The 5383-nt window shown below is 42.4% G+C and overlaps 1 non-coding gene across 1 annotated transcript; it reads left to right on the top strand.

The window, feature by feature from the left end:
• Positions 1-691: 691 nt before the first annotated feature.
• trnar-ccu (transfer RNA arginine (anticodon CCU)) lies at positions 692-764 on the top strand. Its single transcript has one exon. It is a non-coding gene; the product is annotated as a tRNA-Arg (tRNA).
• Positions 765-5383: the final 4619 nt, after the last annotated feature.

Genomic DNA, 5383 nt, shown 5'->3' with positions numbered 1-5383 from the left:
TCCATACTGACCCTCCAAAGAGCATCCCACCCAATCACCCCGCATTGCTCATGGCTAACCCATCTAGCCTGCCCATCCCCTGGTCACTACGGGTAATTTAGCATGGCAAATCCACTTAACCTGCACATCTTTGGAATGTGGGAGGAAACCCACGCAGACACAGGGAGAATGTGCAAACCCCACACAGACGGTTGCCCGAGACAGGAATCAAACCCGGGACCTTGGCGCTGTAGGGCCGCAGTGCTGACCACAGAGCCACTGCGCTGCCCTGGTGTACAGTTTGAGTAAATTAATCGATATCACCAAAGGTACGGATGATTTGGTTGATAACATGTTGCTGCCTTAGGGAGCTTTCTGAGTGCAAATTGCCTGCCGTGTTTCTCACATTTGAATAATGACCACTGTTCAAAAATATCCCATTGGTGAGCTGTTACTGTGTGATATTTGGATCAGGAAGGTCCCATTTTGTGACTTCTAGTCTCTGCAAAAATAGCAACATAGAAACAGAAGGAACTGTCCCTTGAGATCATTTGATCATTCAACATAATAACTGATTGAGTCCTGCCCTTTTTGTTCAATTCTTAGATTTTAAAAAATCTATCGGTTTAAGGTTTAAAATGAACTACTGACCTCAAATTAATTGCCATGTGTGGAAGAGAATTCCAAAGTTCTACAATGCTTAACATGTGCAGCTCCAGTGGCCTAATGGATAAGGCACTGGCCTCCTAAGCCAGGGGTTGTGGGTTCAAGTCCCATCTGGGGTGTCTGACTCTTCCTTGGGGTGGCACAGTGGTTAGCACTGCTGCCCCACAGCGCCAGGGACCTGGGTTCAATTCCCGCCTCAGGCGACTGACTGTGTGGAGTTTGCACGTTCTCCCCGTGTCTGCGTGGGTTTCCTCCGGGTGCTCTGGTTTCCTCCCACAGTCCAAAGATGTGCGAGTCAGGTGAATTGGCCATGCTAAATTGCCCGTAGTGTTAGGTAAGGGGTATGGGTGGGTTGTCGCTTCGGCGGGTCGGTGTGGACTTGTTGGGCCAATGGGCCTGTTTCCACACTGTATGTAATCTAATGAGGAAGTGTTTTCTAATTTCATTCCTAAAAGGTGTCAGAAGGAATTTACCAGGATGTTGCAGGGTATGGAAGGTTTGAGTTATAAAGAAAGGCTGCAAGGGCCGGAATTTTTTTCATTGGAATGTAGAAGGTTGAGAGATGACCTGATAGAAGTACATAAAATAATGAGTGGTATAGATAGAGTAGATGGTAGTTGTCTTTTCCCCAAGGTGTGGAATTTCAAGACTAAAGGGCACATTTTTAAAATTAGATTCCCTACAGTGTGGCAACAGGCCCTTCGGCCCAACAAGTCCACACTGACCCTCCAAAGTGCAATCCACCCAGACCCACTTCCATCTGACTAATGCACCTAATACTATGGGGCAATTTAGCATGGCCAATTCACCTGACCTGCACATCTTTGGACTGTGTGAGGAAACCAGAGTATCCAGAGGAAACCCACGCAGACACGGGGAGAACGTGCAAACTCCACACAGACAGTCACCCAAGGTTACATTCGAACCCAGGTCCCTGGTGCTGTGAGGCAGCAGTGCTAATCACTGAGCCACCATGCCAACCATTTCTAAGGTGTGAGGAGAGAGATTTAAAAAAGACATAAGAGGTAAATTTTTTACACAGAGGGTGGTTTGCGTGTGGAATGAATTTCCCGAGGAAGCGGTGGAAGTGGGTACAATTACAACATTTAAAAGACATTTGAATGGATACGTGAATAGGAAAAGTTTGGAAGAATATAGGTCAAAAGCAGGCAGGTCTGACTAGTTTAGTTTGGGATTATGTTTGGCATGGACTGGTTGGACCGAAGGGTCTGTTTTCATCTGTATGACTCTATGATTCTATGATTCGGTCCCCTGACCAGACAATAATACATAGGAGAATGTGAGGACTGCAGAAGCTGGGGATCAGAGTCGAGAATGTGGTGCTGGAAAAGCACAGCGGGTTTACAGCATCCAAGGAGCAGGTGAATCGACATTTTAGGAATTACTGATGAAGGACTTATGCCCAAAATGTTGATTTGCCTGCTCCTCGGATGCTGCTTGACCTGCTGTGCTTTTCCAGCACCACACTTGTTGACTCATGAGACCATCATCTGCCATGAGTGACAACCAAAGGGAGGAGAATAACAAAAAAGCTTTTGTTAATATAGAAAGAAAGTCATGCATTCGTATAGTACCCTTCACGACCCAAACATTTTTACAGCACATGGTGTGTTTTTGAAATATAGGGCTGAATTATACATTTTGTTTTGTTTTGGCTAGATTCCTAGCAGATGTTCATCATATAACATGGCTTGCTTCATGTATTTTCCTCTTCCATGTTCCAATATCCAGCAGACATTGATCCTGTGATAATGGCCATCAAACTGACTGTAACTCTGTTCACTCTGGGCTGCTGTCCATATGATTATTTTCATTTCCATTGTGCATCGTGAGACAGCCAGTGATGGCAGACAACACAGCCTTTGGTGGTCACCTTTAGCATGTGGCCCCATCTGATCACCAGGTAACACACAATGGTCACGCTATTTCTGTGGTAATTCAGTCAAAGTATACAACAGCTAAACAGAAATAGTGCTGAGGAAATTTCCCGTCTGCACTTCAGACAGCTGGACATAGATTCTTAGATTTTATTTTGCACAAGGTCCACGATGCAATTAAAAAAAACTTAAAGGACTGATGCATGCCAGAAGTAACACTATTATTCACTTTTCATACATATTATGGGCACAGGATATGAAGTCCCTTTGAAGGTGTAGTCACAGTGGTAACATCAGATATGAAATCTCTAATTTGCACTCATCAAACTCTCACAAAGAGCACTGATAATATCGCAACCAGAGACAGCACCTTTGATAGTGAAGATCTCCCTCAGTACTACACTGCAGAGTGCACTTTGATTTTTTCTGCTCAAGTGCTGAGTGGGACTTGACTTAGATAAACAGACAAATATAAAATAAGAGGGGTTTTAAGAAGTCATTCAATCCATCCAGGTTTCCTGTGATATGCAATGTTTTCTCAAAAGATAAGTGTCTAAATATCAGGTACACGCATGCTCAGCTTCAGTCTCAAATTCTCAATTTTGGTAAAAAACACATTGGATCTATAGATCTAGATTCCAATGCAGATATAAATCTTAATGTCAAACAAAATGAAGGGAATATTTTTTAATATAAGTTTATGGTCTGAAAGAGTTCATGTTGAAGTTAAACTAAGCTCCACCAATCTGATTTGTCACATTGTCTTTGGGTGGAGAATCCGGCAGTCTGGAATGAGATCCTGATAGAGAAAGGCAATTATTTAAGAAATAATTATACTGAAGTAGTCAATGCAACTTGTATCTATTAAGTCATGTAAAAATGTGCCTCTTCTTGTAAGACTGTCCACGATTTATCAACTACCATTAACAATTATATAGACCGTCAATATTGAAAGGAAGATTGGTGAAGCACCATAATGCATCCACAAGCTGGTTGGTAATCCAGAGCCCTATACTAATTAAATAAAATGAAACATTATGTTTGAGGAATGCTTTGATAAAATAGTGAACCCTTTTAGTTAATTGAATTAACTAGTTAAGTTGTCAGTTCACATTGTTCACTTATGTTAAGCATATTACATTTTTACACCTCAGTTATTTGTGACTTCTTCAACAGATCGTTGTTATCTGACATTTCATAAGTCATTCATTCTTGCATGTTCCTGTGAGCTAAATCCCTAGCAACAATTTCTCTACAATCATTCTGCAAAAGCCGAGATTTGTGGAACTGTGTGTACACAGATCTTTGAAGATGGTAGGACATTTGAGTCCTTTCACTGTGAAATGCTGTTCAAAAAACTGACACCATTTCATATTCATTTGGTGTTACACAATAAATAGATGGATATGCCTCACTTTGTAACCCACCTTACTAAATGCAATATTACGTAAGGTAGGTGGAACTTAGAGATTGCTTCACCAATGTTATCGCATATCACTCCCTTAACAGAGTAATAGAAGACAAGATGGATAATATTCACGAATGCCACAAGCTCAAGTAACAGAAATGAAAATAAATATTTTTCACCTTTTTTTTCTCTCTAATTGTCTCAATTCTCTTCTTGTGAAAGTATGAACAATTTGCAAAGGTATAGGACCACACACATAAGTTAGCCTCTGAGATCACATTCAAGCACGATTCTGAACCTTCACAGTAAATACTGTCAGACTTTTTACGATCAGGGGAACAAAATGACAGAAGTAAGCTAATCAGTCTCTCAAGCCCGTTGCACTGTTTATTTATACCATGGTGAAGTGCGCCTCAAACCCAGTTACCTGCCTTTGCTTCATGTCCCTTGATGCCTTAACTAACAAAACTGATTTCTATTGATTCAGTTTCCACAGCCTTTTGGGAAAGAGGGGTTCCAAATTTCTGCACTCCTAATTAGCCAGCTCTAATTTGTTCTCCACCAGAGGTAATAGATTGCCTATATTGACCCTATCCAATATCTTTTGTCATTTTAACCGTTAATTAGTTTGCTTTTCAACCATCTTAACTCAAAGGAATACAAAATCTTAAAAAATGTCCAAAAGACCATTAGCCCTTATGATGACTTTTTGTAGATTTCAATAAAATCTGTGCACTCAAATCCCTTTACTCCTTCACTGTGTGTATTAAGAAATTATTCAATTTTTTTTCTTTCTAAGTTCCAAAGCCCCTCATATTTCCTCAAACTGATCTCAATCTGCCACAGCTCTGTTCATTCACTTAGTGTTTTTAATGTCCTGCTTCAATCTACACAGTTTACAGAGCCCACCCAACATTCTGTCAGGGACAAAAAAAGCTGCAGATCCAAAATAGACAGGCAGGAGGCTGGAAGAACACAGCAAGCCAAGCAGCATTGAAGGCAGAGAAATCGATGTTTCGGGTGTAACCCTTCTTGTCCTGACTTCTCCACTTCCTGCTGCGGCCTGGCTTGCTGTGTGCACGTCCACTAATATCATTTATTGTATCCGTTGCTCCCGATGCGGTCTCCTCTACATTGGGGAGACTGGGCGCCTCCTAGCAGAGCGCTTTAGGGAACATCTCCGGGACACCCGCACCAATCAGCCACACCACCCTTGACCCAACATTTCAACTCCCCCTCCCACTCTGCCGAGGACATGGAGGTCCTGGGCTTCCTTCACCGCCGCTCCCTCACCACCAGACGCCTGGAGGAAGAACGCCTCATCTTCCGCCTTGGAACACTCCAATCCTAGGGCATCAATGTGGACTTCAACGGTTTCCTCATTTCCCCTTCCACACCTCACCCTAGTTGCAAACTTCCAGCTCAGCACTGT

This window comes from Hemiscyllium ocellatum, chromosome 34 (genome assembly GCF_020745735.1).
Source record: "Hemiscyllium ocellatum isolate sHemOce1 chromosome 34, sHemOce1.pat.X.cur, whole genome shotgun sequence".
Classification (NCBI taxonomy): domain Eukaryota; kingdom Metazoa; phylum Chordata; class Chondrichthyes; order Orectolobiformes; family Hemiscylliidae; genus Hemiscyllium; species Hemiscyllium ocellatum.
This window is presented reverse-complemented; position numbering and strand designations above follow the sequence as displayed.